Raw genomic sequence first — 10,690 nt, 5'->3', positions numbered from 1 at the left:
ACGCATAATTGAAAGACAGCGAAGACCCATCAAGTCTTCTGGTTCATTTCCCCGGATACCTGAACAGTACTCTTTGCCTATTGTGTTACAGCCTGTTCTTTCCACATTCATGTTAATTAGATACAGAAATGAAACTTACTCCCTACTTACATAGCACAATTAATCCTTTTCAGTTGCAGTCACCCATGCAACCCTATTTTTTTAAAAAAAGTCTACTTTAATCAAAACAAAAACTGTTGTAAAAAACCACAACCTGTTAAATTACTCATTTGGCCAATTTCAATTGCCCATTTCTTTTAATAACTCCTGGTTAAATTACAAAGGTGGGTGTGGGGTGGCCTGGGAGGCAGGGCACTTGAATTTTAACAAGGTCTGTATCAATAATGCAGTATGTGGCTGAGGGCAAGTTACAGTACCTCACTAGTCCTCAAATTTCTTGATTTGTAAAAAAAGAAAAAAAATGCAAATGTCGAATTAGAAACTTACTAAAGTACTTGCCAGAACTACCAAAAAACATGATTTAAAAAAAGTAAACCTAGACAGAAGAATAATATATGTAAAGCTAGAAGAAAAATTTAGGGATCATCTATTCCAACCCTATTACATATAAGAAAACTGATTCCAAGTGATGTTAAATGAATTACCCAAGGTGAGAGGCAGAGTCAGGAGTCAAAACCACATCTTTGACCTTAAATCCAAAGATTTTTTTTGTACTCTCTTCACCTACTCTATGTGTTGAGAAAATGATAGAAAATATGTATAAATATGTACAAAATCTGTTCAGATTTTATGTGTACATGTGTGGGCTCTCTCTATCTCTCTTTGTCTCTGTATGTCTGTCTCTGTATGTCTCTGTCTCTCTGTCACTCTGTCTCTCTCTGCCTCTGTCTCTCTGTTTCTGGCTCTCTTTCTTCTTTCTATTTCCCTCCCTCTCTCTTTATCATCTATCCATCCATTCATTTGATCTATACAGCAACCCGGGAAGGTAGGTGCTACTATAATTCCCACTTTATAGTTGAGGAACCTGAGGCAAAGAGTGGTTAAGTGTGACCTTATCAGGGTCATAAAGCTAATAAATGCCTTGGGTCAAATTTGAACTCAGGTCTTCCTGACTCTGGCCTAGCACTCTATCCACTGTATACTATGCTACCCGGTTGAATGGATAGATTGACAGATAGACAGACAGATGATAGATAGATAGATAGATAGATAGATAGATAGATAGATAGATAGACAATACATATATATATATATATACAGAGAGAGAGAGAGAGAGAATGAGTGTGAATATGTGCGTGTGCATGTGTGTGTGTGTGTGTGTGTGTGTGTGTGTGTGTGTGTGTTTGTGCATGCTTGGTATTGAGTTTGGAGCTGTGATTTCACTGAATACAGAAAAGGCCCAGATAAGAAGCATCTCTTTCTATTAATGTAATATCCACATTCTCTGAATCTGCAACTCATAATCTGTGAGAGTTAACTGGGTCATTTCAACAAATACAATGGTTTTAAACCTCATAAGAAAAGAATTCTTTAAAGAAGAGTTTTCAGGCACCATGAAAATGTCTTTGAATCTCTAAGAAGGTAGTGAAAGTAGATTCTGGAGAAACTAAGGAAAAACAAATGCCACAGTTGGACCAGGTATAGCTGCCTAGAACAATTTGTTTGTGTGAACTCCTATGATGTTGTAAATCCCATAAAATATGTTGTAGGGTACCCAAGGGGTAGCACTGTTTCCTTCCAGAAATTAACTTGCATCAATTTGTGTTTGTATCTCTTTTTTCTTTACTGACTCATATACTTGTCATATTCTCTTTGCCCCCCCCCACTCTGAATAGAATGTAAGTTCCTGGAGGGCAGTGAATTGGTATTCCCAGGGCTCAGGGCAGTGCCTTGCACATATCAGACAATTAATAAAGGCTTAGTGCTTGTTTGATGTTTTATTCTGCAGTAGAATGCAAGGTCTTCAATGGCAGAGACTTCCATTTTTACCTCTCTCCATCACTTAGCACAGTACTTGGCACATTGTAGCTGCTTAATAGTTACGTGTTACTAATAAAAAAAATAACAAAAAGCAAAAACAAACAAAAAAAGAAAACCATCTACCTAGTGACTAACTATGCAATTTGAAGGAAGAACAACATCAAAATAATCAAAACTGAATTCTGCAAAATTATAATAATGAAGCTTGGTGCCAAAGAAGAAATATGAGAAAGCATTTCTAACCAATATTTTTGAGAAGTGGAGGATTACAGGCATGTAACACTGTATATATGATATGAGAAATTTTTGATATGTTGCTAAGTTTTTCAAAGCTTTGAATCCCCTCCCACCTTTTTAAAGTCTTTATAATAAAAAAATGGCTACCTGCGAAGGGTAGGGTAGGAAGACATTAGGAAAAGGACATAATAGAGAAGAAGCAACATATGATGTGCCATGAGTACTGCCTTGCAATTTAGAAGATTTGGGTACAAATAATTGTTCTGACACTTATTACATATGTGACTCAGGCAAGCCATGTAATGTCTCTGACCCTTTGGTACATATCTGTAAAATTAGATGACTGGAAAGGATGATCTCTGAAGTCTCTTCTTAGTTTCAGCTAATGATCATAAGAATAAACGTTTTAAAAATAAATAATAAATCTTTGTTGTATTTATTAAATTGTTCCCCCAAATAGAAATTTTGCCAGTGCCTTTATTACATTTGCTCCAATCTCTGGTATTCACTTGAATATTCCTCCTAAAATCCCTACCTTTCTTCAAGGTTCATCTCTTATTTAAATCAGCTTCAGGTCACCCCACTTCCTTGAACCACTTTCATTTTCTATATATTTCACATTTATCTGCATTTTATTGTTCCTCATCACATTTAATTTGCCTGTATATTGTATTGGTTTATCTGTATAAATAAAATCACTTTCTCCCATTAGAATGTAAAGTTCTTGAGAAATGATTACTTCACGTTCATATTTTAATCCATTAACACTAGCCCAGAGTCTGGAATATAGGGGGAAAATGTAAATGTTTGTTATATAAATAAAAATGGAAGTTTGGGAAAGAGACTTTTGTAACTTCCCTCAGACTTAATCATCACTCTTTAGGAGATGCTAACCTGCTTGGTACTCAGCCAGAGGGAATGTAAGTTGTAATCTTCTGGTAAAATAGAGAAGGTCAAATATTTTAAGTCCAATTCCAAGACTAATGTGAATATCAAAAAAGAAAAAAAAAGATAAATCCTAATCTACCTGTGAGTGTAACAGAATTGTACAATCCAGAAATATAGTGATTAAGATTTATCCACATTGTGGACCATAGACAATTTAATTGGATGAAGAATGTATAATCTTAAGAATTTAATGATGCAGCTCTAAAAAAATCAGGGCATCCTACTACATACATAGATATAGATAAAAAGTATGTAAAGATTATTTGTGTGTATGTGTGTGTTGTGTATATCCTTTAGCTTAAAGAGAAAATAAGTTTGTTTTGTTTTATAACACCTTTTCTGAGCCTAGATAGCAGAGTTAAGGAAATAACTCATCTGATCTTATGCAAATTTACCTCCAAAGAACTATAAATGATGCCTCAAAATGAACTCCAAAGTGGCAGAAGCCAAAAAAGGATGGGGCCAAATGATTTTCCAGACAAAGAAAACTTAGAAGGTCTTTTGAACCAGGGTGAGAGTGTAGTGCCACCAGTACAGGTGAAACCCTGCCAAGACAGTAGCAGTTCTGACCTTGGCAAGCCAGCAAAAGGCCTTAGGAGCAACTGAATAGGCAGTAATAGCCCCCAGAGTTTTCAGTCCACAGACAATAAAGGGGTCCAATAAGTGGTCAGAAGGAGATTACAATGGTCCCTTTGCTTTGACTGGGAATAGAACTCTGTTGCATAGCCATATTCAGATCTGGATAGCAGTCCAGGTTGTGGTTGGGACCCTGGTCACAGTTCCAGGGTGGTATGAGTGCTTGTAGTCACTCACAGGTTAGAACAAAGGCCAAGAGAGTAGTAAACACACTTCTGCTTAGATCATACTAGTTTGGAATAACTAAAAGCTTATAGACCCCAAGAACTAGCTATAAAAATAAAGGCATATATAATCTAAAGTTTGGGAACATCCATGAACCCTGCCCCCATCCAATAGGATAACACAACTTTAACAAAAAGTTAAAATAAGAGACATAGACTAGAAAATGAGCAAAAACCAAACAAACAAAAAAAAAACCTGACCATAGAAAATTACTATGTTGGCAGGGAAGATCAAAACACAAATTCAAAAGAAGACAACTAAGTCAAAAATACTACATCAACAGACACAAATAAAAATATTAACTGGTATTAGGCCAAAAATGAATTCCTGGAAGAGCTATAAAAAGGTTTAAAAATTAAATAAGTAACATAGAGGTAAAATTGGGAAAATAAGTAAGAGTGATGCAAGAAAATTATGGGAAAAAGTTAAAAACTTTTAAAAGAAGCATAAAAATGGCAAAGGAAATGATACCTTAAAAAAGAATAGGCTAAATAGTAAAAGAGGCACAAAAAGTCTCCAAAGAGAAGAACTCCATCAAAAGGAAGTTGAGAAATGTCAAAAATAAATAAATAAATAAATTCACTCAATAGAACTCCAAAAAAACAGAATTAACCGAATGGAAAAATTATAATTGAGCAAGTGGAAGCTAATGACTAAAAGAGGAAATAATAGAGACATGGAGTTGGCTATTGAAATCTATCTTACCCTACAGGAAGGCATGAGAGGAAGGGATAAGAAAAGGAAGGAGGCATGACAGGAGGGAGGACAAATTGAGAGAGGAGGTAGTCAGACACAAAATACTTTTGAGGAGGGACAGGGTGAAAGGAGAGAAAGAATGTAATAAATGGGGGTGGATAGGATGGAGAGAAATCCAGTTAGCAATAGTAATTGTGAAAAAAAATGAAGTAAGTTTCTCTGATAAAGGTCTCATTTCTCAAACATGTAGAGAATGGATTCAAATTTATAAAAATAAGAGCTATTCCCCAATTGATGAATGATCAAAAGATATGATCAGTTTTCTGATGGAGTAATCAAAACTGTCTCTAGCCATATGAAAAAATGCTCTAACTCACTATTGATTGGAGACATGCAAATTAAAACAATTCTGAGTTACTACCTCATACCTATTAGATTGACTAATAGGACAGAAAAGGTAAATGACAAATGTTGGAGAGGATTTGGGAAAAAAATGAGACATTAATGCACTGTCAGTGGAGCTTAAACTGATTCAACCATTCTGCAGATCAATTTGGAACTATGCTCAAAGAACTATTAAACCATACATACCCTTTGACCTAGCAATATCACTACTAGGTCTATATTTCAAAAGAGATAAAAAATAGAAAGGAAAAGGATATCTATGTATCTATATCTCTCTATCTATCTAGATATTGATATTTATATAGATATATATCTATGTATAGATAGATATAGCTATCACTATGCTTATACATATAGAGATCGATAGATATAGAGAGAAATATTTATATCTCTCTACCTGTACATTGATATCTATCTATCTATCTATCTATCTATCTATCTATCTATCTATCTATGTCTGTCTACATATATATGACAGCTCTTTTCTGGGGGTAAAGAATTAGAAATTGAGGGATGCCCATCAATTAGGGAATTGTTGAACAAGATATATTATGTGATTTTGATGGAACACTATGGAATTATGATAAAATATAAGAAATGATGATCAGGATGGTCTCAGAAAAAAACCTGGAACTACTTGTATGGGCTGATGCAAAATTATGTGTACTGTGTACAAAGTAAATGCAATATTGTGGGATGATCAGCTGTGAATGACTTAGCTATTCTCAGCAATACAATGATGGAAATCAACTCTGAAGGATTTATGATGAAAATTGCTATCCAGAGAAAGAACTGATGGTGTCTGAATACATATAAAACTGTACTTTTTATTTTAATTTCATTTTTCTTGTGTTTTTGTCGATGTTATGATTATGTTTTGCATGATGACACATGTACAACCTATATCAAATTTCTTGTTTTCTTAATGAAGGTTGGGGGTGGGGAAGAAGGAAAGGAGAGAATTTAACATTAAAAGTTTTAAAATGAGTGTCAAAAATTGTTTTTGTTACTGGGAAAAATAAAATACTAAATTAAAGCATTAAAAAATTAAATACTAAATTAATGATTAAAAATGACAAGCAGGATGCTCTCAGAAAAAAAAAAACTAGAATTATTTACATGAACTGATACAAAGTGAAAGAGAAAAATGAAGAGAGCATTGTACACAGAAACAGCAATATTTTATGATGATTAACTGTGAATAACAGCTATTCTTAGCAATAAAATGATCCAAGGCAATTCAGAAGGACGTATAATGAAAAATGTTTTCCATGCTCAAAGAAACAATTGATGGACACCGAATGCAGATTGAAGCATACTTTTAATTTTTTAAAATTTTGTGGTCTGTTTTTCTTTAAAACATTCCTAATACGAAAGTATGTTTTGCATGATTGTACATGTATAATTTATAGCAAGTTCTTACCCTCTCAAAGAGGAGGGTGGGTCATTTGGGGATTGGGAGGGAGAACATTTGGAATTCAAGTAATTTTTTAAAGCAAATGTTAACATTGTGTTTACATGTAATAGGAAAATATTACTAAAAACTGAACATATATTACATTTTTAAGCAATAATACATAAATATTGATTAATTCCCATAATCAGGATATACAGTATCTGAATGTGATATATGAAATGCATTGTCTCTGAGAGTATCTATAGTTTGAAATTTGATGATATAGATATGTGTGTATGTGAACCTGCATATGCATCTGTTTGTGTCTGCATGTGTTTCTGTGTGTGTAACAAAATCAGACACTTAAAAATTTATTATTAGGGTGGAGTCAAGAAGTCTGAGTGAAAGCAGCATCTTACTGCAGCTCTCTCACAAGTTGGATTCACCTAAAAAAGTGAATCTGAGCAGATCTGAGAGAGTTAGAAGCTGCTAGCAGTCTGAGTGGGGCAAATTTCAAAGCCAGGAGAGTGGAAATGTCAACGGGACAGATCTGTAGGCTGGGAGAGCATGCAGGGTGTGGAGCTGCACCAGAGGGCACCAAAGCGGAAACAGCTGCGGAAACCAACCAGAGAGACAGGCTGGGTGAAAGCTGGGCACCCAAAACCATCATAGATCCACAGGCCTCCCAACACAGGAAGAGAATCTGTAGAAGCTACAGAGGCAGCAGTGCAACACCTCTGTCTGTGAGACATCTACTCATGAGGCTTGCAGCCCAAAGGATTGAAACCTGGATTCTTGAATTTCCAGGAGACATAATGGCCAGGGAAACAGCTCTAATCCATCCTCCCCAACCCAGAGAATTCCTTGGGAAAAATGCTAGAATAGAGGAGACAGATGTGGGGCTTCAGTGGCTGAGTAGTGGGAGTTCCTGAGTCCCAGAAGGGCAGAGCCAGCAGGAGTCAACACCAGGAGCCCAGACGTACCCTTGCACCCCCAGGGGAAGTGGCAGACTCCAGAATAGATGACAAACAGCTGAGACCATTGCTGAAGAGCAACAGTGCTGGAGAGCAGCCCCAGAGTAAAAGGAGAATTCAGGCAGCCAGACCCCTCCCCCACACCTCCGGAAACTGAAGGCTATAATACACAAAGCCAGTAAATAGACTCACAGTCCCCAGAATAAGAAACCTGGGACAGAGATCCCTGAGGCCACAAAACAGAAATCCACTGTAAAGCAAGAAAAAAACTAACCAACATGAAAAAGAACACAAAAGAACTGAAGACCATTGATTCATTTCACAGAGACAGGGATGATCAAAATACCAATTTGGAAGACACTATACCCACATCTGATACCTCAAAAGGGAATGTGAACTGGTCCCAAGCCCAAAAATCATTACTGGAAGAGCTAAAGGTAGATTTTAAAAACTAAATTGGGGAGGTAAAAGAAAAAATGATAAAATGGAAAAAAAAAAACTGAGGAAATCAAGTCTTCAAGAAACAAGATCAGTGAAATGACTATGGAGATTCAGAGTCTAAACAGAGAAAATGACACCATGAAAGGTAAAATCAACCAATTAGAAAAAGAGACTCAAAAACAAAATGAAGACAGCAACTCATTAAAAATTAAAATTGAGCAAGTGGAAACTAATGACTCTATGAGGCATCAAGAAGTAGTAAAACAAAATGTAAAGAATGAAAAAATAGAAGAAAATTTGAAATTTCTGATTGGAAACAAAATTGACCTGGAAAACAGATCCAGGAGAGACAATCTAAGAATTATTGGTCTACCAGAAATCCACAATGAGAAAAGAGCCTTGACAGTATCTTCGAGGAAATTATCAAAGATAACTGCCCAGAGATCCTACAACCAGAGGGTAAAATAGTAATCAAAAGAATCCACCAATCACCCCTGAAAGAGACCTCAAATTGAAAACTCCAAGAAATATTATACCCAAATTTAAGAATTTCAAAGTCAAGGAGAAAATACTGCAACCAGTCAAAAAAAAAAAAACTATTCAAATATCACGGAACTATAGTCAGGATCACACAGGATCTTTCAGCTTCTCCATTAAATGACAAGAGGAATTGGACTATGATATTCTGAAGGGCAAAGGAGCTGGGACTACAACCAAGGATCAAGGACCCAGGAAGACTGAGCAAAATTTTTCAGGCAAGGAGATAGAAATTCAATGAAATAAGGGAATTCCAGACATTCCTGATGAAAAGGCCAGAACTCAATTAAAAATTCGATCTTTAAACACAAAGCTCAAGAGACACATAAAAAGATAAATAGCAGAAAAACCCCCAAACCTTATTAATCGATCAGGGCAAATTATTTACATCTTTATATAGGATAATATTATCTAATGTATATTATGTGTATACGTACATATATATGTCAATCTTGAGACTAGTACAGTCATTATGATGATTGAAAGGGATATACATAGACTATGGATGTCTGTATAAAATAACTGATATAGGCAGTTGCCGCCCGGGAGTTTCTCTTCTTTTATCTCCGGTCCCCCATGGCCTCGCAGAATCGCGACCCGGCCACTGCTAGCGCCGCAGCCGCGGCCCGCAAAGGGGCTGAGCCTATGGTGGGCGCGGCCCGCGGGTCCGTGGGCAAGAGGATACAGCAGGAATTGATGACCCTAATGATGTCTGGAGACAAAGGAATTTCTGCCTTCCCAGAGTCAGACAATCTCTTCAAGTGGGTTGGGACCATCCCTGGAGTTCCCCAGCGGCTATCCATATAATGCTCCCACTGTGAAATTTGTCACACCTTGTTACCATCCTAATGTGGACACCCAAGGCAATATCTGTTTGGACATCCTCAAGGACAAGTGGTCAGCTCTGTATGATGTCAGGACCATCCTGATGTCTATCCAGAGCCTGCTGGGAGAACCCAACATTGAAAGCCCATTGAACACACATGCTGCTGAACTTTGGACAAACACTACAGCCTTTAAAAAGTACCTGCTGGAAACCTACATGAAGCAGGTGACTAGCCAAGAGCCCTGACCCTGGCTGCCCAGCCTACCTTCCCTCATCTTGTGTCTATGTGTATGTGTGTGTGTGTGTCTTTTTCCCTTCTTCATAACCTGTCTTCTTCCTCTTCTCCCTTCTGTTCAGGACTCTGTATCATAGACTGTTTTTCTTTTCTTTTTTTTTTCTTAAGCTCCAGTCTAGCCCTCAACATTAATGTATAAATAAATAAAGTTTTGTTGTTTTTTTAGAAAAAAAATAAAAATAAAAAAAATAAAATAACTGATATAAGGATAAAAACCATAATTAAGAGATGTATGGGAGGGTTCTGGGAGAAGAGGTAAGGAGGTAGTACAAAAGTGTAAATTTCATCAAATGAAGAAAAACAACAACACATCACAGATATTAATCACAACTGTGGATATGAATGGGATGAACTCTCATATAAAAAGGAAGCATAGAGCAGAATGGATTAAAAACCATAATCCTTCAGTATGCTGTTTACAAGAAACACATTTGAAACAGGGGGATACACACAGGGTAAAGGTAAAAGCCTGGAGTAAAATATATTGTGATTCAGCTAAAGTAAAAAAAAAAGCAGTGGTAGCAATCCTAATTTCAGACAAAGTAAAAGTAAAGATAGATCTAATTAAAAAAGTTAAGGAAAGACACTACATCCTGCTGAAAGGCACCATAAACAATGAAGCAATATCATTGTTAAACATATATGAACCAAGTGGTATGGCATGCAGATTCCTAGAGGAGAAGTTAAGGGAGTTACAGGAATAAACAGACAGCAAAACTAAAATAGAGGGAGACCTCCACATCCCCCTTTTGAACTAGATAAAACTAACCTCAAAATAAAGAAAAAAGTTGTTAAGGAGGTAAACAGAATTTTAGAAAAGGCAGATAGACCTCTGGAGAAAACTGGATGGGGATCAAAAGGAATATACATTTTGCTCAGTGGTACATGGCACATACTCAAAAATAGACCTTGTACTAGGGCATAAAACTCACAATCTAGTGCAGAAATGCAGAAGTAGTCAAAACATCCTTTTCATATCATGATGCAATAAAAATTATTTGTCCTAAACAACCATGGAAAAATAAGCTAAAAATTAATTGGAAACTAAATAATCTAATTCTAAAGAATGAGTGGGGCAAAGAACAAATCATAGA

General features: G+C 36.2%; 1 pseudogene; it reads left to right on the top strand.

Annotated features, from left to right (window-relative positions):
- The first annotated feature begins 9,051 nt into the window (after positions 1-9,051).
- Positions 9,052-9,600, top strand: LOC118844499 (annotated as a pseudogene).
- The last annotated feature ends 1,090 nt before the right edge of the window (positions 9,601-10,690 follow it).

The sequence above is a fragment of the Trichosurus vulpecula genome, chromosome 3 (genome assembly GCF_011100635.1).
Source record: "Trichosurus vulpecula isolate mTriVul1 chromosome 3, mTriVul1.pri, whole genome shotgun sequence".
NCBI classification, from domain to species: Eukaryota; Metazoa; Chordata; class Mammalia; order Diprotodontia; family Phalangeridae; genus Trichosurus; species Trichosurus vulpecula.
Note: the sequence above shows the minus strand (reverse complement) of the source record. Positions and strands in the feature narration are given on the sequence as shown.